The 27,942-nt window shown below is 45.1% G+C and overlaps 1 long non-coding RNA gene and 1 pseudogene across 1 annotated transcript; one reads left to right on the top strand and one right to left on the bottom strand.

Annotated features, from left to right (window-relative positions):
• Nucleotides 1–12,681: 12,681 nt before the first annotated feature.
• Nucleotides 12,682–13,333, bottom strand: LOC122545808 (cyclic AMP-responsive element-binding protein 1 pseudogene; annotated as a pseudogene).
• Nucleotides 13,334–17,046: 3,713 nt separating this feature from the next.
• On the top strand, nucleotides 17,047–24,248 carry LOC148139437 (uncharacterized). The gene is made up of 3 exons (XR_015753610.1): nucleotides 17,047–17,143; nucleotides 19,748–19,838; nucleotides 23,106–24,248. It is a non-coding gene; the product is annotated as an uncharacterized LOC148139437 (long non-coding RNA).
• Nucleotides 24,249–27,942: the final 3,694 nt, after the last annotated feature.

The following is a 27,942-nucleotide window of genomic DNA, read 5'->3' as shown; positions in this document are numbered from 1 at the left end:
TAAATCCCTGGGACCTGATCAGATGTATCCCAGAAATTTGTGGGAAGCTAGGGAAGTGATTGTTGGGCCCCTCCCTGAGATATTTGTGTCATCAATAACCACAGGTGAGGTGCTGGAAGATGTGTGCCATTATTTGAGAAAGGTGGTAAGGTAAAGCCAGCAAATTATAGACCGGTGAGCCTGAGGTTAGTGGCAGGCAAGTTGTTGGAAGGGATTCTCATGGACAGGATTTGCATGTAATTGGAAAGGCAAATAATTGGGGAGAATCAGCATGGCTTTGTGCATGGACATCATTAACTTGAACTTCAGGAAGACACGATGTTCCACATAACAACAGACTGGTTAGCAAGTTCAACATCATAAAATACGGGGAGAACTAGCTGTTTGGATTAAAAAAAATGGCTGAAAGGTCATTCATCACAGAGATATACAGCACAGAAACAGACCCTTCGGTCCAACCCATCCATGCCAACCAGATATTCCAGCCCAATCTATCCCACCTTCCAGCACCCGGCCCATATCCCTCCAAATCTTTCCAATTCATATAAGTATCTAGATGCCTTTTAAATGTTGCAATTGTACTAGCCTCCACCGCTTCCTCTGGCCACTCATTCCATACACGTACCACCCTCTGTGTGTAAACGTTGCCCGTCAGGACTCTTTTATATCTTTCCCCTCCCACCCTAAACCTATGCCCTCTAGTTCTGGAAGCCCCCACTCCAGGGAGGAGACTTTGTCTATTTATCTTATTTATCTTATCCATGCCGCTCATGATTTTATGTACCTCTGTGAGGTCACCCCTCAGCCTCCGACACTCCAGGGAAAACAGCCCCAGCCTATTCAACCTCCCCCTGTCGTGATTTCAACCAGGAGCAGATTTGTCTCCAGGATATTTAGTTGACAGAGGGGGAAAGTAGAAAGTTTGTCACAATTTTTAGTAACTACATTCTGTAACTGGCAAATAATGCAAGGTAAAAATGAGAAGATTATTTTACTGAGTCAGTTCTGAGCATCTGGAACAGTTTGAACAACAGCTGAATGCAGATTCAACAGTTACTGTCAAAACAAATTGGGAATTCAACTTTTTAAGGAAAGATTTGGAGGGCTATGGACAGATGGGAGGGGAGTTGGGACAGATTTGCAGCATCTGCAGAGGGAGAGAGTACAGCCCAAATGGGCTGAATAGCCCCCAGCGCCTATGCTCTGTGATAATGCCCCATTCACTGTGAATGATGAAGCTCATCCCAGGGCAGAGCCATCGAGCCATGGAGATGTACTGCACAGAAACAGACCCTTCGGTCAAACTCGTCCATGCTGACCAGATTCTTAACCTAATCAAGTCCTATTTGCCAGCACTTGGTATATATCCCTCTCTCCCCTTCCTATTCATATACCCATTCAGATGCGTTTCAGATGGTGTAATTGTACCAGGCTCCACCACTTGTCCTGACCGAAAATTCCATGCATGTAGCAACCTCTGATTGACAGAAGTTGCCCCTTAGGTCCCTTTTAAATATTTTCCCTGTCAACTTAAACCTATGCCCTCTCGTTCTGGACCTGTCTATTTATCCCATTCATGCGCCTCATGGTTTTATAAAACTCAATGAGGTCACCCTTCAGCCTCCAACACTTATGGGAGGATCCCACCAACATGACACAATGGGGCCCAGGTGATTGACAGCAGCTGCAGACCAATAGGAGAGTTGGCGTGATCCTCCAGCCAATAGAAGTGAATGAGGGGTGTGGCCAGCAGGCCAACACGTGACCATGAGCTGTGCAGGCGCAGTGTCACTGTGAGGGGGGACTCAGTGAGTGTGATGGGAGTTGCATAGACTGGGAGAAAAATGGAGTTTGTGGGTACTGGGGCGGTTTATAAACACACGGTGTAGGCTGCTTGACATGAATTACAAGCTCCCGCTAAATAAAAACCAGAAAAAATTGTGGATGATGGAAATGATAAACAACAACCAGAAAGTGCTGGAAAAGCTCAGCAGGTCTGGCAGCATCTGTGAAGACAAGTCAGAGTTAACATTTCTGATCCTATGAACCTTCCTCAGAACTGATGTGACTGAGGAAAAAATGTTGGTTTATATGCAGAAGGTATAGGTTAAAGAGTAAATGATTGGAAATAGAGCCCAAAGAGAGAGAGAGGAGAAATTGGACAAAGGAGTGTATATCGATCTGGCTGGGGGAGGGTGAATAGCTGTTTATGGGGACTGTTAGTGGCTAATCACAGTGTGTAATAGCAGGCTATGTAATAACAAGGCCTGGTGTGTGGGGTAGGGGGGCTAGGACGCTAGGACGTGGGAGAGTTCAGCATCTAAAATTATTGAATTTGATTCCGCTGCAGCTGGTGTGGCCTCCTCTATATTGGCTGCATCCGCTGCAGCCGGTGTGGCCTCCTCTATATTTGGCTGCATCCGCTGCAGCCGGTGTGGCCTCCTCTATATTTGGGAGACAGGCCGCCTACTTGCGGAGCGATTCAGAGAGCACCTCTGGGCCACCCGGACGAACCAACCCAACCACCCTGTAGCACAGCATTTCAACCCCCCTCCCACTCCACCGAGGATATGCAGGTCATTGGACTCATCCACCGCCAAACCACAACAAAGCGACGGTCGGAGGAAGAGCGTCTTATCTTCCGACTGGGAACCCTCCAACCACAGGGGATGAACTTGGACTTCACCAGTTTATTCACCCCCCTCGCCCCACCTTGTCTCAGCCGAATCCCTCCAGCCCGGCACCGCCTTCCTGACCTGCAGTCTTCTTCTTGACCTATCCGCCTCCATCCTACTCCGACCTATCACCCTCACCTTGACCTCTTTCCACATATCACATTTCCAACGCCCCTCCTCCAAGTCCCTTCTCCCTACCTTTTATCTTCTCCTGCTGAACACTCTCTGCTCATTCCTGAAGAAGGGCCTGTGCCCGAAACGTCGAATCTCCTGTTCCCTGGATGCTGCCTGACCTGCTGTGCTGTTCCAGCAATAAAGTTTCAACTTTGATCTCCAGCATCTGCAGACCTCACTTTCTCCTGGAGGACCAACATCCCGCTAGGTCATCCAGCTCCGCCCACCGTCCTTTCATTGGTCCGGTGCTGACATCAATCACCCGGAGTCCCTTTGTTGGCGAGAACATGCGCAGTGCGTCCTGCTTTCGCTGATATGTTGGGTCATGTGATGGGAGAGTTTACTGAGGGGAAGGATCCCCTTTGTGTGAGCTCTGCAGTAGATTTCCTTTATTCATGGAGGGAATTGCCTTCCTACTCATGACTGTATAGGTGTGATTGATGAATCAATACCATCTGAACCAGTACATAAACACCACTTTTTCACAACATCTGAGATCTTTAGCACATTCTATCACGCTCTTCTTTGGAAACAACAAAAAACATGAAATAGAGCCTCAAGGAGTAATGCATTCATCGCCTTCAGCTTGTTCCCTCATTCTATCAGATCATGGCTTGGCCAACCTAGACCTCAACACCTCTTTTATGCTTGATCCGCATAGCCCTCAACTGCTCAATATTTCAAAAATCTATCTGCCCTCTTTTAGAATAATTTGAGATAGAATCATAGATTCCCTAATGTGTGGAAACAGGCCCTTCAGCCCAACAACCCAGAACAACCCTCTGAACAGTAACCCAACCATTCCCCTCCCACATTTAACTTTCACAATTGTTTGGGCGAGAAAATTCTAGCCATTCACTGAGAGAAAAAAATCTTTACTTTTTCTAAAATGAATGTTCCCTTATGTAATGTCCCCTGATTTGAGACTTCACTAGTGCTAGATCTAGTCAACATCTACCCTTTCAAGCTCCTCAGAATCTTGTTTCCGTAAGATCACCCCTGCTTATCTATTCTTGATAGGTCAACCCTTTCGTCCTCGAAGCAGCTAAGTGAATCTTTTTTGAATGGTCTCCGATGTGGTTTATCCTTTATTGAATATGGGAGCTATCATTGTATACAGCACTGCAAGTGAGGACTCAGCAACAGCCAGTGTGCTTAACGAATCCCCAATCCATGCTAATACATTACCCCAATACCATGAGCTCCTAAATTGTGCAATTAACTTTTATGTAGCACCTTATCATTTGCATTTTTAAAATCCAAACACAGAACATCATTGGATTACCCTTTATCAGCCCTGCTTGTTATCTCCTCAATGAACTGTCGCAAATTTGTCAAATATAGTTTCTCTTTCACAAACCCCAGTCTATGTTTAATGATAAACTTTTCTAAATGTCCTGCAATTTCTTACTTTAATATTCGACTCTGTAGGTTCTTTCAGTAGATTTGCTAAGTATGAGTCCCCTCTCTGAAATCCATGCGGACTCTGTCCAATCCTGTCACTGTTTAGTAAGAAACTTGATTGTACTCCAATATAGTTAGTAAGTGTATCTGTATTTATTTTTAAAAATAGATTACTTATAAATGCTGGACCCATGCAATAATCAATGAATTTGTGACTCTAAATTTGGGTTATAATGTTTTTTTTCTGTTAATTCCTTTTCATACTGTGTTATGCAGACAGCACCGAATGATCACTCTCAATTGTGAGTAACTTTGAAAATAATATATTTTAAAAATGACATCCCAAAATGCTGCCTCATTATTGTGCAAGGAGGATTTTGCATTCAATAATTTGCAGATAAAATTGAACAGCTTTTTGCTGCAATTTGGCCAGACTGAAGATTACACCAAAGTGGCAACTCTGCTCTCAAATTCTTACTTGACACTGCCCAAGGCGATACTGACGGGACTTTACTTTGCCATTCTTGTTCACCAGCTTTATTTCAGGTTTAATCCTATAATCATTCTAGAGCTTGTAATTTTAGACAACTTCTCTTTTAGGTACATATATAAATATCATACTGAAATGTTGCACTGAATGGTACCAAATCTGAAATTAGTCTCTAATCTGATAGTAACATGTTCTGACCCTTCTACGTATGTATTGGCATAAGTCTATGCCAGTTATTTTTCTGAAGCCTGTGTTTCCTGATGAAGGGCTTATGCCCGAAACATTAACTCTCCTGCTTCTCGGATGCTGTCTGACTTGCTGTGCTTTTCCAGCATGACACTTTTCGATTCTGATGTCCAGCTTCTTTGGTCGTCACTTTCTTCTTTGAGTAGATTAAACCAAGAATATTTTTGTTGATCAAAGTGCAATAGGAACCAATTCATGAAATTCAGATATCTCACATTTACCTTAACTATGTGAAGGCAAAGACATTACTAAATTATTGTCAGTAATTGAAACCGTGCTGACAAACTTGTGCAGTATCAGTGCCTCACCTTTAGCGTGTTCCCAGATATCGCGCAGCTGCAGTATTTTGTTTTGCACTCAGCTATCTGTTGTTCTCACTTGTTTCTTTGTGAAAGATTACAAAACTAACTTGAATAAATGATTTCTTTCACCAATGTTGGGAGAAAAAAATGTCAGTATTTCAAGTGCTGATAAAGAAAAATAAACTGATAATCAGTAGAAAGGGTTTAAGATGGATATGGAACAAATGCTGGCAAATAGGACTAGATTAATTTTGGATATCTGATCAGCATGGACAAGTTGGACTGAAGGGTCTGATTGTGTGTTGTACAACTGTGACTTCATTCTCTCAATTATTCAAGACGTTAAATACTTCAAGGAGAAAAGGAGAATTTATGAAGAGAATGCACTTGAAATGATGATTGAGGTATATCAAACTCACATTGTTTCATGACCTTTTCCTCTGGGTTCTTCAATGAACAAACTTGTTTTGTTATCTGAATAACTATGTATCATGTGATTTGTTTTGCACAAAATATTTCGTTATGATCTAGTGAACTATTAAGAAGTGTTCATTTTTACAATTTAGGCAGCTTGATTATTAAGCAAGAAAAGGTTAGCGTTTTACTTCCATTGAATCATTGCTCTATAAAAGGTAACAAGCTTTTTATCTTTTCTGGGCACTGAATATATGGAAGTCAATGCTGAAGGAAAAAATCCTCGTCAGTAATGTTCCCACATATGTGGAGTAATTGCTTCTGGTCACTCTTCAGGTTATAGAGGCTCGGAAAGAAATGAGTTGGCCAAAGTTAGCAACTTCATTTGGATGGACTGTGCTCATTGGGGAAACTTGCAGGATCTGTAGAAGAAACATGTGTTTCAGTGTGTATGCAATAAACCTGAACATTGTTATTTTTTTCACAGAGCTTGGGACCCGACTGGAGCAGCAATGAAGCTCGTATTGTTTTTTAAATTTCCGAGCTTAGCAAATTATTGTTGGTAAATGCAGGTGACTTTATCAAAGCACATTTCACATGCCCCAGCTAGGAATTTGGTCCCAATTCTGTCAGTCCATCCATTCCTATGGATAACAGGTATTTTAAATGTGAGCACTCCATTTAGCGGGCGGCACGGTGGCACAGTGGTTAGCACTGCTGCCTCACAGCGCCAGAGACCTGGGATCAATTCCCGCCTCAGGCGACTGACTGTGTGGAGTTTGCACATTCTCCCCGTGTCTGCGTGGGTTTCCTCCGGGTGCTCCGGTTTCCTCCCACAGTCCAAAGATGTGCAGGTTAGGTGAATTGGCCATGCTAAATTGCCCGTAGTGTTAGGTGCAGGGGTATATGTAGGGGAATGGGTCTGGGTGGGTGCACTTTGGTGGGTCGGTGTGGACTTGTTGGGCCGAAGGGCCTGTTTCCACACTGTAAGTAATCTAATCTTAACTATTTGAATTGAATACTTCAGTGGTTAAGTCCTCTTGGATTCTTAATTTCAAATTACTCAAATGTGATTTTTTTTGTCTCCCCTGAATTTGCCAAGCACTGGGCAGTTCTGGAATATTCCAAATATTTACAATAGATGCATTCAGGCAACCTGGCAGATTTAAATACCATTCGGGTAGTCACCAACAATGCATAAGTAACTTTTTAAATTGCTTACTGTACACCAACACAAGCCAAGTACTACTGAAACCACATATTGCAGTTTATTGTTTTATTATACATCTTATGATTTGACTTGAGGAGCGAGAGGCAGCAATTGTGATTAACGAGGATAAAACTCCCCAACCATGAAAAAAAACACAGTTCTTTATACTTTGCAAAACACTACTGTAAATAAGAAATGCAATTAAGCTACTTGCAAGAAGGCATACCACCTGCCTTGTCTCAAACTTGCTACTCACCTTTGAGGACTAATCTGTCAGAATTGTGTTTGCTCGCTTCCTGAGATCACAGTCCACAAATGTCCCAGTTCCAGTTCCTGGGCCGGGCCCAGTTACTACATTGCAGTGGGGTGGGGAGCTTTGTGTCAGCCTGAAGTTTTTGTTAACAGCAACATTGCAGGTTGAAGTTGACGGTTTTAATTAATATTGTGTCATCAAACTTGGAGGAAATCCTTCCGAATGTATTGATTAACTGGACTGAGCCTGTTTACATGCAGCCCTGTTAGTAGTGCTGTAATGTTCTAAGAATCACACAACACCAGGTTATAGTCCACCAGGTGTAATTGGAAGTACACTAGCTATCGAAGTGCCGCTCCTTCATCAGGTGATTGTGGAGGGCACAGTTCTAAGGCACAGAATGTATAGCAAAAATTTATAGTGTGATGTAACTGAAATTTTCCATTGAAAAATACCTTGATTGTCTGTTGAGATTTTCATCTGTTTGAATACCATGATAGTTTCATTTCTTTCATGTGTAAATCACAAAACCTTATTTTAAAAGTTGCATTCCTGACAACACTCAACACTCCCACCAAATCACTCATTGTATTAATCACTGCACAGTCTCAACAAAGGAATGAAACTTGATGGTCCACATTACATCTACCAATGCACTGGAAAATACAACACAATCCGCCCTCTTGACCCTGCAACCTCCGCCTCACTGTGGGCCAACAACAGCAGCAGAACTGTACTCCAGCCCAATCTGAAATCTCATGGCCTGGTATAACCCCCACTCAACCATTAACATCAAGCCAGGGGATCAACCCTAGTTCAATGGAGAGTTCCACAGGGCATGCCAGGAGCAATACCAAGCACACTTAAAAATGTGGTGCCAACCTGGTGAAGCTACCCAACCTGCATGCCAAACAGTGCAAGCAACACCAAATAGAACTATGTGATCCAACAACCAATGGATCAGATCTGAGTTCTGCCACACCTAGTCAGGAATGGTGATGGACCAACTCACTGCAGGAAGCATCACAGATATCCCCACCCTTACTGATGGAGGGGTCTCACACATCCATGCATCAGACAAGACAACAGCATTTGCAGCAATCATCCCAGCAGTGCCACCTGGATGAGCCCTCTACATTGGTCCCTGACATCACAGATGTGAATCAAATTGGTTCAAAACATATTTCAAATCAGATCAAGAAATGGAGAAGTAGTGTAAAGGCTGTCAGCCCTACCAACATTGTGGCAATAATACTGATGGCTGTGCTCCAGAAATTGCTGCCCACCAAGACAAGTACTGCTCCAGCACTGGCACCTACTGACATTGTGGAACATTTCCCAGGGATGTTCAACACAAAAACTCAGGACAGAGCCAAACCAGCCAATTTCCCTCCATCAGTCGACACTCGCTCAGCAGTGAAGTGATGGAAGGTGTCATCAACAGTGCTGTCACGCAGCTGCTCAGCAATAATCTTCTGTGACACCCAGTTTGGGTTCTGCCAGGGCCACTCAGCTCCTGATCTTGTTACAGACTTGATTCACAAACTGACAAACAGCTGAATTCCAGAGGTGAGGTGAGGGTGACAGCCCAATCCCACTCCAAGACCATTATTTCGACTTCAGTGATATCACCTGACCTCACCACAGTCTCAGCTCATTTACTGAAACTCTCATTCATTCATTCATTTTGTTAACTCTAGATTTCATTATCTAAACCCACTCCTGGCCAACATCCCACAATCACCCTCCCTATAATATCCAGAATTATTGAAAACTGTACCGCCCAAGTGCTCACTTGTACCAGAGCTTGCTGATCCATCAAAAGGCTCCCATTTATAAGCAACAGCAATTTACTTTCACACACCTGACTTAATTCCTGGCTGTAATCATTCCAATCTTCATGCACCATACACCCTTTCACATCACAATAACTCATTTCAGTTTAGACTCCCAATGATATGTTTATTTTTGAGTTCAGCTGTGTGACTGTTTCTACACATTCCAAGGCAACGCGGTCTGGAATTCCCACCCTCTAAGATCTGCTTTCTTCCTTTAAGTCATTCCTGAAAAATTGCTTATTTCGCAAAGGTTTGGTCACTGGACATAATATTCTCCATCTGTGGCCTTACGTCAAAAGTTCTCAATATTTTTGTGAAATTAAAAACGTGTTGATTTGTTGATTTGTACAGATATCTTCTACTCTTCACTATCTCTGAGTGAATAATCTGTAATGTCTCCTACCCAACCACGTTGTGGGAGCACCTTCACCATACAACTGCAGCAGTACAAGGAAATCAAACATCACCTTCTCAACAGGCAACAGAGCTTTGGCCTTGATCACTGGTGTCTGTGGAAGGAGAAGTACACATCATGTTTCAGAGAGTTCCGTATGAATTATAGGGAATGAAAATAGTGCAGAATTTGACTGTCAGAAATGGAAGGAAAATCCACTCACTTATTGGAAAAAAGAACTCTTGACTGTCAAAGATATTGTGGAAAAAATAACCTGATAATGGAGCATATGGTCAGGAGCCAGGCAGCAGTGGAAAATTCATTTACAAAAAGGTCTGTGAAGGTAATAGTAAAATACTACACATAGCAAAAATATACACGATAGACTGAGAAAGCTAGACAACAAACAAGTGGACATCAAGGAGCCCAGAGATGAATCAGAGCAATATTCACTTTTATGATCCCACAATCAGAGATGTCTAGCACAGAAACAGACTCTTCGGTCCAACCCATCTATGCCAACCAGATATTCTAACCTAATCTATTCCCATTTGCCAGCACTTGGCCAACATCACTCTGAACCCTTCCTATTCAAATGCCTTTGAAATATTACAATTTTAGTTGTCCTTTAGGCTCCTTTTGAATTCCCCCCCCCCCAACTCTAAACCTATATCTTCTAGTTCTGGGCTCCACCAACCCTTGTCTATTTACGCTATCCATGTCCCTCACAATTTTATAAACCTCTATAACATCACACCTCAGCCTATGACACTCCAGGGAAAATGACCCCAGCCTATTATGCCTCTCCCTGCAACTCAAATCCTCCAACTCTGGTCACATCCTTGAAAATCAATTCTCAAAACTTTCAAGTTTCAGTGCCTCCTTCTGATAGGAGGGAGACCAGAACTGCACACAATATTCCAAAAGTGACCCAACCAATGTCCTGTTCAGCTCCTTTATTCAATGTTCTGACCAATAAAGGGAAGCATACCAAATGCCTTCTTCACTGTCATATCTAACTGCGACTCTATTTTCAAGGAAATATGAACCTACATTCCAAGATCTCTTTGTTCAGCAAGATTTTCCAAGATCTTACAATTCAGTGTGTGAGTCCTGCTCTGATTTGCTTTTCTAAAATGCAGCACCTCACATTTATCTAAGTTAAACCCTATCTGCCACTCCCCAGCCCATTGTTCCATCCGATCAATATCCCACTGTACTCTGAGACAACCTTTGTCACTGTCCACAATACCTCCAATTTTGGTGTCACCTGCAAACTTACTAACTGTACTGCCTCTATTCACATCCAAATCATTTAAATGAATGACAAAACAAATCCAGAAAAAAAAATCCTTTTCTCTTGGTGTGAATATGCTCTGTGTAAATCCTGCCCTATGACTCTCTCCCAGAGAGGGCTGCACATGCGTCCCGCTGAACTTTGCCCCCTACAAAGCTGGCGGCTGCACGTGTCCAGTGAATTGTTGTCCCGAATAAAGATGGCGGCGCTTACTCGAGTCAATCGCTGGATGAGGCATTTTCCCGTTTACTGCAAAAAAGTTTCAAATTTGTATTTTCCAATGTGCACTAAATGTCTATAAACCTTCTCAACCCAGACCAACACCATTTCCCTCATGCTTCCTGCTGCTTATTTCTATCTTTACCAACAGCTCTCCGTCCACACATCCCGAAACGACCGCGAGGATGATCACGTGGTATAGTCTAGTCCCGCCCCTACATCACTCTGATTGGTCGGAGGACCAACTGCCCCGCCAGGTCCTCCAGCTCTGTCCCTGCCTTTCCATTGGTCGGCCGCTGACATCAATCACCTGGAGCCCATTGTTGGCTGGAGCATGCGGATTGCTTCGTGGCTTTTGTTGCTGTTCATGAGTTATAAGAGTTAAAAATGACAACAGCATCTCAAAACCACCTGATGAAGAAGCAGCAAACCTAGTGCTTCCAAATAATCCTGTTGACCAATAGCCTAGTGTTGTGTGAATTTTAATTTTATCCATCCCAATCCAACATCAACACCTCCAAGTCACGAATGAGGGAGGATGTATAACAGAAGAAGAACTAGGAACAGTAGAAGGCCGTCCTGCCCTTCTAGCCTGCTCTGCCATTCAATAAGATCATGGCTGATCATTCCGTGGACACAGAACCATTTACCCACGTTCTCACCATGTCTATTAATTAATTACTTTTTTAAAAAATCTAACCTAGCTTTAAAAACGTTTTCTGAACAGGCATCAACTACTTCCCTGGGCAATGAATTCCATAGAGGTCAAGACGTTCCTTCTCAATTCAGTCTTAAATTTGCTGCCTCTAGTATTGTGGTGATGCCCTCTTGTCCTAGCTTCACCTGCTAACGGAAACATCTCTCTACTTCTATTTTATCCATTCCATTCATTATTTTATATGTTTCCATCCTTCTGAATTCCAATGATTATAATCCCAATCTAATCAGTCTCTCTTAAGCCAACCCCCTCAACTCCGAAGTCAACCTAGTTAACATCCTCGGCACCCCCCTTTCGTGCCAGTACATCCTTTCTCAACGAAGGAGATAAAAACTACATGGAGTACTCCAGGTGTGGCCTCACCAGCACCCAAATACAGCTGGAAAATAACCTCTGCTTTTAAACACAATCCCTTCAGGAATGAAGGACAAAATTCCATTTGTTTTCTGAATTGATTGTTGTACCTGGTGACCAACCTTCATGCAGAAGGATGCTCAGGTCCCTCTGAAGAGCAAATGATGCAACTTTATAACATTCAAGTATTTTTTTTAAATGTTACTACAACCAAAGAGTATAAACTTTATATTTACAAACATTCTATTTCATTTGACAGACCATTACCCACTCACTCAATGTATCTATGTTCCACTGGAAAGTTTCACAGTCCTCCACTCACTTTGTTCCGCTAATTATCTTAGTGTCACATGCAAACTTTGACACCCTACATTTGGTTCCAACTCCAAATCATCTGTATCAATTGTAAATAATTGCAGTCCCAACACCGATCCCCGAGGCACACTACTTGTCAATGATTGCCAGCCAGAATAATACTTATTTATCCCCACACTTTGCTTTCTATTAGTCAACCAATCTTCTACCCCTTACACCATGCACCCCTTATATTATGCAACAGCCTCTTGCACAGCACCTTGATGATGTTTTTTTTTTTGAAATCCAGCTACACCACATCCACTGGCTCCTCGTTGTTCACCTTGCTTGAAATGTCTTCATAGAATTTCAAAAGATTGGTCAAGCATGACCTGCCCTTCATGAACCCATGCTGTGTCTATACAATGGGACAATTTCTATCAAACTTCTGCCCGGCACAAAGATTTGCTGTCCATCAGGGCTCTGTGCATACTGTATAATGGCTGCTCCAACCTTGGCTATAGCTGCGTTGGTCATTGTTAGTGTCTGGAGTCCTTGCATTCCATCTGTACCATTGTTGGCCAGCTGAATTGCTCCCCCCTGTGTAATAGCAATGTATTGTCCGCTGCTCGTCTGATAGATGGGTGTCTGCATTGTCATTGTAGTAATGGTTGAGACAGACTCTTCTTCTGATTTCTCCTCATCGATTTCTTGGCACACTGGGGGGATCAGAAGAAAGTTCATTCAGGATTTTCCTGTATGAAGGCCGTCTCGGTAGAATTTCTCTACATTTCTGAGAGTCAGTCATGCTATCCACAGATTCCTAGGAGTCCTCATTTTCAAGTATATTAGAAATCTGAACAGTCTGAAATTGAGGGGACTGTATGACTGAGGACTGAGCTGCTTGGATAACTCCTTGGAGTTAAACAGTCTGCCCATTCAGCAATTGCACTAAAGTTACTGCTGGACTTGTTGTTGATTGGATCCCAGGCATGGTTACCTGCATAGTCACATTATATATTAATGATCTTGATGAAGGGACTGGGGGCATTCTAACGAAGTTTGCTGATGATACGAAGTTAGGTGGACAGGCAGGTAGTACTGAGGAAGTGGGAAGGCTGCAGAAGGATCTAGACAGTTTGGGAGAGGGGTCCAGGAAATGGCTGATGGATTTCAATGTGTGCAAACGCGAGGTCTTGCACTTTGGAAAAATGAATACAAGCATGGACTACTTTCTAAACGGTGAGAAAATTAATAAAGCCAAAATACAAAGGGATCTGGGAGTGCTAGTCGAGGATTCTCTAAAGGTAAACATGCAGGTTGAAACCGTGATTAAGAAAGCGAATGCAATGTTGTCATTTATCTCAAGAAGGTTGGAATATAAAAACAGCGATGTGATGCTGAGACTTTAAAATGCTCTGATTAGGCCCATTTGGAATACTGTGTCCAGTTTTGGTCCCCACACCTCAGGAAGGACAGGCTGGCACTGGATGATCCCTGGAATAGTAGGTCTAACATACGAGGAATGGCTGAGGATCCTGGGATTATATTCATTGGCGTTTAGAAGGTTAAGAGGAGATCTAATAGAAACTTACAAGAGAATACATGGCTTGGAAAGGGTGGACTCTAGGAAATTGTTTCCGTTAGGCAAGGAGACTAGGACCGGTGGGCACAGCCTTTGAATTAGAATGGATCAATTCAGAACAGAAATGCAGAAACATTTCTTCAGCCAGAGAGTGGAATTCATTGCCACGGAGTGCAGTGGAGGTTGGGACGCCAAATGTCTTCAAGGCAGAGATTGATAAATTCTTGATGTCACAAGGAATTAAGGACGACGGGGAGAATGCGGGTAAGTGAAGTTGAAATGCCCATCATCCATGATTAAATGGCGGAGTGGACACGATGGGCCAAATAGCCTTACTTCCACTCCTATGTCTTATTAATTTGATCACTTTCCTCAGATACCCATTGCCGAGTATGCCTTTTCATACAGTTCTTCCTTTTCACTGGAATAGACTTTTGTAAAATGTCTTTGAAAATCTTCCACTGCTCATCAACTTCCCAGCATAAAATTTTTGTTTCCAGTCTACTTTATCTAGATTCTCTCTCATTCTATTGTAGTTCCCAGTGTTCAAGCACAGGACCCAGTTATTAGATTTTATCTCACACTCTCCATATGTATTCTAATTCAACCATACGGTGATCGCTTCTTCCCAGGGGATCCCTAATTCTGAAGTCATTGATTATTCCCGCCTCATTGTTCAGGGCCAGGTCTTGGATAGCTTGCTCCCTTGTCAGTTCCATTTCATACTGTTAAAGAAAACTATCATGAATACACTTAATGAACTCCTCAAGGCTACCTTGACTGAGTTGGTTTGAGCTGAAAATATGTTGCTGGAAAAGCGCAGCAGGTCAGGTTTGACCTGATTTGACCAATCTACATTAGTTTAAAATCATCCACGATAATAGCTGTACCATTTGTACAGGCATTAGTTATGAATTTGTTTATTACCTATGCCTATTTGGTGGCCTATACACTACGCCTATCAGTGACTTTCTTGTTAGAATTTTGACTGCATCATTCCTGTATGGAAATAACAACAACTACTTGCATTGTATGGAACTTTCACAATGGCAAATCTCCTAAGGTGCTTCATGGATGATCAAAACGTTGATAAAAGAGAATGATTTTAAAATACATCTTAAAAGGAGGATAAAGAAGGTTAGGGAGGCTATTCCACAGACTTCTGCTCTTGACAGCTCCAACTGTGGAGTGATGCAGGAGGGGTGGGTTGAAAAGGGAACGTGCAAAGGGGAAATGGAAGAGAGCAAGCAGTGCATAAAGTCTTAAGGACAGAGGAGGTTCCAAACTCAGTTTGTCTATCATAAAGAGTATGGCTGCCTCATGGACTTTGAAGCATTGCAACAGATCCATGCATGTCATGACTACAGTGCTAAAAGAGATTTCTGCTGTCTTAAACAGAGTTACGGATCCTGTATTGTGGGCTTATGAAATGTCACTGATCTCTACCAAACATGTACAAGGTAGAGTCAGGGCAATAATAAGATGCTGCAACAGGAGGGGAACAGGTAGCTCCATACAAAACCCTACTCCTTCTCACCTATTTTCACCTCCAAAACTGAGGGAGTTCCAGAAAAGCATCTTTATATCTCACCGCAACATTTTATCCTACAATCGTGGTATATGGCTGTGCACAAGGAAAAGTGGAACAGACTGTATTGGGACCCTGAAACACTTGGTAAAGACTAAAATCATCTGAGTATTGAGAGCCCCACCACATTGTATGCGTTTTCTATTGTTTTTACTCGGTTCCTGACTTCCCTTGTTTTCCCTCATGAACCTGTTCAAAGTTGTTTTTACACGCACCTGCACCGTCTGTGAATTGAACCCAGGCCTCTCGGTCCAAGATTGGGGATATTTTCACCGTATCACAAGGCATCGACTCCAATATCCCTTCTCCCTTAATGTTTCTGTTGCTTGTCTGCTGAGTTGCGCCTCAATCAACACTGCAATTGGGAGGAAGCGGCGGAACTGGAGGACAGAGCAGCATCCGGTCCTCCAACCAGAGTGAGTGAGGAGCGGGACCAATGCATTCTCGGGAGTGAACGCTTCAGGATTGGTCAGAAAGTAAACTGTTTTGCAGGATTGATCATTCTCACGACATCGTGGAGCATTATTCCCTCTCATAAAACAATGTGAGGTTTTAAAGAAATCGTTAAGATGTAAATCTGACAACATAGTTAAGATGTAAATCTGACAATGTACACATTTCCAATCGATTTACACAACTCGAGTAACAAACTTATTTTCAAACTCCCAGAACGATTGGTAATTTACTTACCTGGCCGGTATGCTTAAGTTGGACAGAGAAATCTATTTGTATATGAACCATCACAATGCCTGTAACTCGACAGAGCAATTGTTAATGTCCAATATTTCTCCCGTGATTCTGTGCAGATATGAATATTCTCTATAAACTCACTGATAACATCCGACGCACGCGCATTTTGGTTTCTATGAAGGGCATGCGCAGTGTCACATTAACCAGGACACAGTGAGACATGGAGCAGCTTTCTCCGGGTGCGGCTACGATCGGCTTCAGAGAGCGGCGTTTGGGAGACTCATTGGGAGAAAGGAGCGGAGAGAATTCACAAGACGCCGAAACAGGTGAAAAAACCCGAAAAAGACCCTCCAGGCCCGGATAAGGTGATGGTGGTCTCTGTTGGAAAAGCGGCTCAGGGTCACGGCCGCCATTTATTTGAGGGAAGAGGGAGCTCGGGCCTCAGAGCCGCCATCTTGAGAAGGTCAATGCGCAGGAGGGCGGGACTACCGAGGTCTGGGACAATCGGAGGAAAGACCCACCTTAGATTCACTTGCTGAGTTTCTGCATAAATTGTTTCACAATAATGCCACTAGGCCATCACTTCACCTGCTCACAGGTTGCGCATCCCAGTGCAACAAGAATCAAAACCCTTTCTTCCTGCACAATTGTTTGATCTTGCACTCTGGTGATATTACTTAGTAACTCTCCATGTGGTATCCCTCACTGTGTGGATCTAATTGTTGCCTCTGTCAGTGTCCCTCGCTCTTGCAGCTACTCCAGATCCTGAGCAAACAGAATTCTCCACTCCAGATAGACGATGGAGACTGAGATGTTCCAGATTTCTGTCGGGCTCAGTGCCATTTGACATGTGTAGCCCTCTCTGCATCATTCTAATTACCAACTCTGTTTATCTGTCTGTAGGTACTCAGGAAGGTCCTGACCTAATAGACTTCCCAGCTGCTGGGTGTCTCATCCATCCCTCATTGAAGATGGTTTGTCAGCCGGAGAGACACAAGGTAGGGAGATCTGGAGCCTTCAATAAATCCTGCAGTGAGGTAAGATCACTCACAGTGCACAGAGCAGAGAGCAATGAGAGGGCTCCAAACATCAGCTAACAGGACGTGACATAGCTATAGTGCTGGAAGGGGAGCACAATACAGACACACCCCAGGTTCGGTCACCGCCTTTACTGCAAGTTTTGTTGTACTAAGACAACATCGGGAGTGTCACAGTTATCAATCCAAGCCTGTGCTGTCTTAGTGAGCATCAGTACAAAAGAGGGGAAAGCAGGCCTTCCACGAGAGGGTGGGAATGCTGTCTGGGAATGTTCCATTCTATGTTCCCTCTCCCACACTGTATCTATGGCTGGTCATGTGGATCAGTGTCTTCAATCATTCTAATGATTGAAGACACTTTCCTCCCCTCTCACCAATCACTTCATACGTTTGAACCTGCTCCAGTCCAGACGACCATCCATATCTCTGTAACTTACTTCAGTCTCGACAACATGCCTTGTCACGAGAGTCCACTTCCCCAATAACCCAAGACTTAGGATCTGTTTCTGTGCTGCATGACTCTCTGGCCGAAGTCATCAATGCTGACCAGGTTTCCTGAACTTAATGTGTTGCATTTCCCTGCGTTCGGCCCATGGCCCTTCAAACCTTCTCCCCTTCATGTTCCTGCCCAAATGTCTTTTCCATGTTGTAATTGTTCTTGTTTCTCCCATGTGCCACTAGCAGTCCATTCTGCATATGAACCGTCCTCTGTGGAAAATGTTGCTCCTCAGCTCCCGAAGTAAATCTTTGCTCTCGGTCACTCCTCAGGCCTTACCCATTCTGCTGTGGGACACAAACCCTCCCCGGTACAGACTTCCCTCTGACATTTGTGGGTGGCACGGTAGCACAGTGGTTAGCACAGCTGCCTCACAGCGACAGAGACCCGGGTTCAATTCCCGCCTCAGGCGACTGACTGTGTGGAGTTTGCACGTTCTCCCCGTTTCTGCGTGGGTTTCCTGCGGGTGCTCCGGTTTCCTCCCACAGTCCAAAGATGTGCAGGTCAGGTGAATTTGCCATGCTAAATTGCCCATAGTGTTAGGTAAGGGGTAAATGTAGGGGTATGGGTGGGTTGCGCTTCGGCGGGGCGGTGTGGACTTGTTGGGCCGAAGGGCCTGTTTCCACACTGTAATGTAATCTAATCTAATTACCCATTCTGCTGTGGGACTGAACTCCTCCCCGGTACAGACTCCCTTCGGGCCTTACCCATTCTGCTTTGGGACACAACACCTCCCTGATACAGACTCCCCTTAGGCTTTACCCATCCTGCTGTGGGACTGAACTCCTCCCTGGTAAAGTTTAATCTTGAGCCTTGCCCACCCTGCTGTTGGACACAACCCCACTTGGGCACAGTTTTCCCTCTGGCCTTACCCATTCTGCTGTGCAACACATTCCATCCCCAGTACAGACTGTCCTCAGGCCTTTCGCATCTTGCTGTGGGACCGAACTCCTCCCTGGTACAGTCTACCCTTGACGCTTACCCATCCTACTTTGGGACGCATACCCTCCCCAGTACAGATTACTCTGTGGCCTTAACCGTCTTGCTGTGGGACACAACCCCTGCCCGGTACAGACTCCCCTCGAGCCTTACCCATCCTGCTGTGAGACACATCCCCTCTGAGGTACAGACTCCCCTCGGGCCTTAACCGTCTGGCTGTGGGACTCAACCCCTTCCCGGTACAATCTACCCTTGAGCCTTACCTGTTCTGCTTTGGGTCGCATACCCTCCCTGGTACAGAGTACCCTCGGGCCTCACCCTTCCTGCCGTGGGACACAACCCCTCCCCGGCATAGACTCTTGACTGGCCTTACCCATCCTGCTGTGGGGCACAACCCCTGCCGGTTACAGACTCCCCTCGGGCCTTACCCATCCTGCTGTGGGACACAACCCCTGTCCGTTACAGAGTCCCCTCGGGCCTTACCCATCCTGCTGTTGGACACAACCCCTCCCCAGTACAGACTCCCCTCGGGCCTTACCCATCCTGCTGTGGGACACAACCCCTCCCCAGTACAGATCCCCTCGGGCCTTATCCATCCTGCTGTGGGACACAACCTCTGCCCGGTACAGACTCCCCTCTGGCCTTACCCATCCTGCTGTGGGACACAATCCCTTCCCAGTACAGACTGCCCTCGGGCCTTACCCATCCTGCTGTGGGACAGGTTGATAATTGTATTGAATAGTATCCCTCCAGTGTGGAAACAGGCCCTTAGTCCAGCAAGTCCACACCGACCCGCGATACATACCCTGCTCAAAATAGCTTCAAAATACATAGAAACAGTGATCACTGAATTGGGTAAAAACACCGCAGTTACATTGGGCAGTTTAAAAGTCTCGCTGTATTGGTGATATGTTCCTTTTCTTCAAACAGGTAACATTTTTGTTAAAGCAGCAGATGTTCATTGTGAGAGTGTCTCTGTTAAACTAGAATCTGTTCTGTTCTCTGTGTAACAGGCTGTTGTTGTGTGCGATGGACTGTCACTAACAGTGTAATTGACCTGTGAGTCCTTGATCAGGTTTCCTTTGTCTGTAAATCTAATGATCAGTGAACTATGCATCTGCTCTTCTTAGCGAAAACAAAGAATCATTTCTCAACGTAAAAACGGCACATCACAAAGCTATTTCATGGATTTCTGGCACACACCACCGACCAGTGTATCTGGTAAGTCTGTTTCCTGAATAATTCCGAACTGTATCTGTAACTCTGAAAGTATCTGCATTGCTTATCAGTTGGTTGAGAATTCAGCCTCTTTGTTCTGAGCTGTTGTGATGCAGGCGGTGGCTTCATTCTGTCTCTGCCAAGTTTGTTTTCTCCTTCTGCTGTGATTCTGGGAGATTCCTTTCTGCAGATTAGAATATTCAGTGACTGAACATTGAATGACTTTGACTCTAACAGAGCAGTGGCCTTGTTTTCAACTAATTATTGACTTTCCATTTCCTGGTTGTGTTGAATGTTACAGAAACAGGCTCTGAGCAATGTTTCCATTCACTTGTGTTGGAGTCATTGACAGCCACATGGTCAGTCAGTTTCAGGCCGATGGATCAGTTTCTCTGTCCGAATAGATGGTGGCCAGTTGCACAGTTTCCGATGGTTCACCTCAGTGTCAGGCCATCAGCTGCTGAAACCCTCCATCCAGCATTTGTTCCTTCTCACCATGACTACTCCAATACAGTCCCAGCGTGTCTCCCACATTCTACCTCCATATACTCACAATCACCTCAGATTCTACTGTCAGTATCCTTACAGCAAGTCACGTAAGTCATCCACCTCCATTTCACGCTGCTCTACATTACATTCAGTCCAAATATAATTTCAGAATTCCATTCATTGCGTTTAAAAACACCCATGATCTTGTCCTGTTCAAGCATCCAGGTTCCATCAGGTAGGTGGGTGTCCGTGTGGTTGGGTTCGAGCAAGAGCAGGATACTGAGGATCGTACAGGGGACAAAGATGGGGTTGGATGCGGGAGAGAGAGCTGGTGTATTGTTGGGAATAGCTTCTCAGGGGAGTAGCACAGCGGTAGCCAGGTCTATAATACTCAATGGCCTGAGTTATCGGAAGAGGTTGGACAAGCTGGGACATTTTCCTCAGAGCACAGGAGACATAAGGGAGATCTTATAGAAATGTATATGATCATGAGAGGCACGGATAGGGTGAATGCATTCAGTCTTTTTCTCAGGGTTGAAGAATTGAAGACTACATGGCATCAGTTTAACGTTAGAGGGGAAAGAATAAAAGGGAACGTTAGCAGCAACTTTTTTACACAGATGCTGATTCTCATACGGAATGAGCTGTCAGTGGAAGTGGCTGAGGCAGGTACATTAACAACATTTAAAAAGCATTTGGACAAATACATGGATAGGAAAGGATTAGAAGGATATGAGGAATGGGCAGGGTAATGGGGTTGCCATGGATGGACATTATGGTTGCCAGGGATCAGTCTGGCCCTTAGGGCCTCTCTCTGTTCTGTAGGACTCTATGACTCTATAACTGACTCTGCTGTAGACCAAGGTCGGGCAAAATCCAAGGGAGCGAAAATGGGAGGAGAAGCACTAGTTGGGGGCATAGACAGGTGTTACTGTGGCTGCGTCTGAGACTGTTGTGTCCCTGGTGCCTGGGTCAAGGACATCTCTGAGCATTTGCTTGAAATTCTGAATTGGGAGAATGGGAGGCCAGAGGTCATGGTGCACATTGCTACCAACGACACGAGTAGAAAGAGGGATGAGATCCTGAGGAGTAAGCACAGGAAGTAGGGAACGACTGAAAAGTAGGATCTTAAGGCTAGTAATCATTGCGTTACCACCAGTCCCATGTGCTTGTGAGACAAGGAATTGAAAGATAGCAGAGATGAATGCATGGCTGAAGAGCTGGTATAGGGGGAGAGTTTCAGGATCTTGAATAATTGGGACCTAAACTAGAGGGGAACTGATATCCTCACTGGGAGGCTTGCTCCTGCTACAAGGGAAGGGTTTAACTTAGAATGGTAAGGTCCTGGGAATCACAGCAGCAGGGCAGCACGTGGGGGGTAAGGAAGGTCGGAAGATGTATACGAGTCAATCAGAAAGGAAATACAGAGAAATGAACACCATTGTACGAATGGGCTGATTGTGTTAATTTCAACACAAGGCGCAACATAGCTAAGGTAGTTAAGCACAGATCCGATATTGTGGCCATTCCAGAGATTTGGGTCGGAGAAGGATAGGACTGGCTGCTCAATATTCCATGGTTTCATTGTTTCAGATGAGATGGAGAGGAGGGTAAAAGAGGTGGAGGAGTTGCATTACCAATCGGGTGAATGTTATGTCTGCACTCAGGACATATTGGAGGGGCTCGCCCACTGAGGCAATGTGGATAAGAAGGATGCAGTTAATGGGATTATACTATAGGACCCTCAATCTGCCTACGATACCTCGAGGTACAAATATCTTGGCAGAATATCTCGGCAGAGGCAATAACAACAGAGTTCTCAAAGTGTCTTTAACTTCCCCACCATTTGCTGGCACTACTTTAGAGCAAGAGGCTGAGACGGTGCAGAGTTTATTAAGTGTATCCAAGAGGGTTTCTTGAAATAGTAGTGTAAAGGAGGGGTAGGGGCCATAGTGGACCTTATATTGATGAATGAGCCTGGCCAGGTGACTGACCTTTCAGTGGGAGACCATTTTGGAAACAGTGATCACAACTTAAGTTTTTTTTAAGGCAGCGACGAATAAATGGGATGTTTCTAAATTGTGGGATTGCAAATGATGTCAGTATTAGGCAGGAGCTAGGGAGTGTTAATTGGGAGGAGCTGTCATCAGACAATGCCACATTGGGCACGTGGGAGATAGTTAAAGGCTTGCTGATTGGAGTTCACGACCAGCATGTTCCAGTAAGGAGGACGGATAAGGCTGGTCATGTAAGGGCCCCCTGGATAACAAGGGAGGCTGGGAATTTAGTCAAAAAGGGGAAAAAACAAGCCTATGCAAGGTTTGGGAAGCTAGAATTGGGCATGGCATGTGAGGAACGCAAAAAAACAAAAGCTGGAAGGAACCTGAACAGGGAATGAGCAGAGCAAGGAGGGCATGCCCTTCGCAAGTAGGGTTAAAGAGCATCCCAAATCGTTCTGGAGATAATTACCCACAAGAGGATGTGAACATGGATCGTTACAGCGCAGTACAGGCCTTTTGGCCCTCAATGTTGCACCGACCTTTGAAAATAATCCGATGCCTATCTAACCTACACCCTTCCAATATTACCCATATGTATGTCCAATGCCCATTTAAATGCCCTTTGCGTCGGCAATTCTACTACTGTTGCAGGCAATTAAGTCACCTCTCGACCTTCTTCTTTCCAACTAAAACAGCCTCCATTCCCTCAGCCTTTCCTTGTAAGACCTTCCTTTCATACCAGGCAATATCCTAGTAAATCTACTCTGCACTCTTTCCATAGCTTCCACATAACTTGGAAAGAAGTCGGGCCAGTCAAGACTAAAGGAAGGAACTTGTGCTTGAAGTCAGTGGAAGTGGACGAGATCCTAAATAATTACTTTGCATCGGCATTCATCCAGGAAAAGGATATTGGGGATAATGAGATTTGTGTGGAGTATGCTAATGTGCTCGGGTATTTTTGAGGTCGAGAAAGAAGCATTAGATTTCTTGAACAGCATTAAAGTGGATTAATCCCGAGGATCCGACGGTAGCTACCCCAGGTTATTGAGAAAGGCAAGACAGGAGACTTTTGGGGTCTTGGACATGATTTTTGAGTCCTCACTTGCCACTGGAAAGGTCGCAGAGGACTGGTGAGTAGCTTATGGTGTTCCTCTCTTCAAGAAGGGAAATAGGGACAATCCAGGAAGTTATAGCCTGGTGAGTCTCACCTCAGTGGTTGGGAAGCTTTGGACAGAATTCTTACGGATAGGATTTATGTGCATTTGGTAAAGAATGACCTAATTAGGGACGGTCAGCACAGCACCATGAGATGCACAAGGTTGCTGGTCAAAATGTTTTACCCAGAGTTGAAATATCTTTACTAGAGAATGTGCATTTAAGGTGAGAGGGGGAGAGCTCAAAGGAGATGTGAGGGGTAATATGTTTTCCACAGAGAGTGGTCGGAATATGGAATATGTTGCCAGGGATGGTGGAGGAGGCAGAAATGAGAGGGTTATTTAAGGGGTTTTTGGGTGAGCATGTGAATATGCAAGGATATGGAACAAAGATAGGAAGAAAGGATGAGTTTAATTTGGTGTCACATTCAGTACAACATTCTGGACTGAAGGGCCCGCTCCTGTGCTGTACTGTTCTTTGTCGTGTTTCTTTTGTTACAACATGACGGTGACCCCCTCTGTTAGTTAAACCAAACACCCAGAAAAGTTCACCTCCCCACATAATCTGTTAAAGTCTGAGTGACAGAAAACTCACACATTCCACTATTTAAAGAAAATAGCATGAATCTATTTTTAACTCAAAGTGAATATTAAACAACTATTCATAAATCTAAGCTCTCCCTTTCTCTTCACTGCATATTATCTGCCTCCAGCTCTATAACTATACGTTATTTCAATAAGACACTTATTAAAATTACATCAATTTAATTTCTAACCCACACAGTGACTCGTGAATTTTGTGCCTTTCTGCTTCTGGCTGAGGATCTCCCTGGGTCGTCGTTGTCTTCTTTTACTCCGAGTATGTTTCATATGAAAAGGTACCCTTTGATTGAGAGACTTTCCTAATTTATTGGTGAGCAAGATGTTGACTCTCCCAGACAGCAGTTACTCTCTGACCAATTTTTAAAATGTCCACATTTTATACACCCCCATCAGATCATCTCATTGGCTTGATGCTGGCAAAACAATAAATTCAAACTCAATTGGGTTTTAGAATCTTGGGGTATAATTTAAACTGATAGGTTAAATTTGAATTTTGTCAAAACAGCAACCAACATAGGTCTATATTTCACAGCCAAATGTTACATTTGTTTCTTTTCCCAGTACACTTTGGCTTGCTGGCTAGTCATATACAGTACACAGTTCAGAAGAGTGTTCGCTCCCTCTTAAAGATAGAGTACACACCTTCAACTTTATAACACTTTGAGCATTACCTTATCAGAAAGTTCGTTTATTAAAGTGACAAGCAGTAGATTGTTTACATAACCTTTTGGGTTTAATATTTCAATTTCAACATAAAACAATAGCTTGTGTTTGTGAGAGGATCATGTTGCTGTGTGCAACAGACTGTCACTAATAAGATTATGCTCCCAATAATGCAGATTTCCTTTGTAAATTCTGCATGAAGTTATTTAAACACCTGGAAAGGGATTTGGTTTTCCAATGTGATTTCCATCTATTCACTTATTGGAACCTCAGTCAGACAGATAGACCCAGATGGGTGCAAATTTGTTTTCCTCACTGAAGGAAGCACACGTTGCCATCAGAGTGTTTGTAACAGAGGGGCACAAACTTATTCCTGGTTCTGGAGATTGTTGAATAAGTGGGTGAGATTCAGATATCCTGTACTGCATGTGATAAGAGGTGTTTTCATTGAATTGGATATTATGTCCAAAGAGATTGGCAGGATTGATGTTGGCAGTTGTCTCTGCTGATAGGTCACAGTCTCAGGACTGGAGAGCAGCCTGAGTGACTGAGATAAGGAGAAATGACTTCACTCAAACACCTGGGAATCTGTGATCATTTCCACCTCAAGAACGGAATCACTGACTACATTCCAGAGAATAATTTGCAATGTTTGTGATACTAAGTGGATCAAAAGATGTTGCAGAAACTGGGTGAGTTCTGAAAAGTTAACGATGATGTTACTAAAATGAACACACATGCTGTGGCTGCTGGAAATTTGAAACAGACCGGCAGCTAATGTAGAGAGAGAGAAGCAGAGTTAATGTTTTGCATTTGATTAGATTAGGTTATTTACAGTGTGGAAACAGGCCCTTCGGCCCAACAAGTCCACACCGACCCGTCGAAGCGCAACCCACCCAGACCCATTCTCCTACACTTTACACTACGGCCAATTCAGCATGGCCAATTCAGCTAACCTGCACATCTTTGTGTCTGTGGAAAGAAACCCAAGCACCCAGAGGAAACCCATGCAGACACAGGGAGAATGTGCGAACTCCACCCAGCCAGTCGCCTAAGGCGGGAAATGAACCCGGGTCTCTGGCGCTGTGAGGCAGCAGTTCTAACCACTGTGCCATCTGTGCTGCCTACAAACTTTTAATCAGAACAAAGAATGTTATTAAGCTGCAGTCAGGCTCCTGGGGCTAAATGGTATCGTTCTGTCTGTGTTGCTAAAGTTTTTTTTGGGAGAAACAATCCCCTCATTTGCTTGGCTGTGGCACTGTGATTGCACTATTGAAACAGCAAGGACTCTTTCTGGTCTCATTGATGTCTGGGTGTAAATTAGGGTCCATTGTTCATCGCTGACTCTGGAGGCAGTTCTGATACGTGGGAATATTCAATTTAAAATGTTGATCCTGCAAAATAGCAAGTTTTTCTCCCAGACAGGGAATCAGACGTCCATTACTGATTCTCACTGACCATGACAGGATTGAAACCGAGAGCTTTATTTTTGTGACTGACACAGTCAGATGTGGTGTACAGTAGCTCTCACAGTCCTGCCCTTCCACACATCCCGGCTTCCGGACTCTGAATCAGAGGATCTCGATGGAGAAACACTTCCAGCAGTTGGGACAATTCTGAAGATACCCAATATACACATTCTGGGAATCCCTGAAAAGTGGTCTGTCAGGTTCATAATGGATATTTCTTTAATATTTGCTCAGTGAATTCCTAGAACAGAGAGATTCATTGGAGGCCCAGATTGTCAGCTTGAAGAGTAGTCACTGCTTTAGTGCAGGAAATGGAAGGGTATCATTTGGATTGTTCATTTCACCCATTTGTAGAGGGAGCTATTGCTTTCATTGTGAGTGGGAGCTTGAGAGAAGCTGATTTAACGTGATTGTGGGGATGTTTATACAAACTTTCAGGAACGGATTAATACACCAGAGGAATGTGTCAGTGTTTCCAGGGGGCTCTGAGAGGGGTGGGCGTGGGGATTGTGTCAGTGTTTCCAGGGGGCTCCGAGGGGGTTGGGTGGGGGGAATGTGTCAGTGTTTCCAGGGGGCTCCGAGAGGGGTGGGCGTGGGGATTGTGTCAGTGTTTCCAGGGGGCTCCGAGAGGGCTGGGCGGGGGGAATGTGTCAGTGTTTCCAGGGGGCTCCGAGGTGTGGGGGTGAGGAGGGGGAATGTGTCAGTGTGTACAGGGGACTCCGAGGGGTTGGGTGGGATGTACCTCAATTTACAGGGGGCTCCTGTCCCCCCACCCACCCCCAACCGCATCCAACGCTGCTCCCATCAACCACGTCTGACACCGTCCCCCCCCAACGCCGCCCTCCCAACGCCGTACCCCCAACCCCGTGCAACGACGTTCGCACCCAACCCCGTGCAACCCCATCCCCGCCCAACCCCGCCCCCCCAACCTTGTGCAACTCAGTTCTCCCCAACCCCGTGCAACGCCGTTCCCCCACAACCCCGTTCCCCCAACCCCGTTCCCCCATCCCCGTACAGGCCCAACACCGTGCAACGCCATCCCCGCCCAAACCCGTCCCCCCAACCCCATGCAACGCCGTTCCCCAAACCCCGTGCAACGCCGTTTCCCCAACCCCATCCCCCCAACACTGAGCAACCCCATTCCCCACAACCCCGTTCCCCCCAACCCCGTCCCCATCCAACCCCATGCAATGACCCCCCAACCCCGTTCCCCCAACCCCGTGCAACGCCGTCCCCAACCCTGTGCAACGCTGTCCACGCCCAAACACGTTGCCCCAACCCCATCCCCACCCAACCCCGTCCCCCCAACACTGTGCAACCCCGTTCCCCAACCCCGTCCCCCAACACTGAGCAACACCGTTCCCCCAACCCCGTCCCCCCAACACTGTGCAACCCTATTCCCCCTCAACCCCGTCCCCCAACCCGTGCAACGCCATTGCCCCCAACCCCGTGCAACACCGTTACACACCCAACCCTGTGCAATGCCGTTCCCGCCAACCCCGTCCCCCCAACCTTGTACCCCCCAATGCCGTTCCACCCAACCCCTTCCCCCAACCCCGTGCAATACCGTTCCGCCAACGCCGTTCCCCCTAGCCCCGTGCAACGTCGTACCCCCACAATGCCGTTCCTCCCAACCCCGACCCCCGAACCCCATGCATCGCCATTCCCTCCAAGCACATCCCCCCAACCCTGTGCAACACCGTCCCCACAACCCCGTGCAATGCCGTTC

Source organism: Chiloscyllium plagiosum, unplaced genomic scaffold (genome assembly GCF_037043375.1).
Source record: "Chiloscyllium plagiosum isolate Xiang-an unplaced genomic scaffold, Cpla_swu_hap1 HiC_scaffold_38, whole genome shotgun sequence".
NCBI lineage: Eukaryota > Metazoa > Chordata > Chondrichthyes > Orectolobiformes > Hemiscylliidae > Chiloscyllium > Chiloscyllium plagiosum.
The sequence above is the reverse complement of the archived record's forward strand: the minus strand, read 5'-3'. Positions and strand labels throughout refer to the sequence as shown.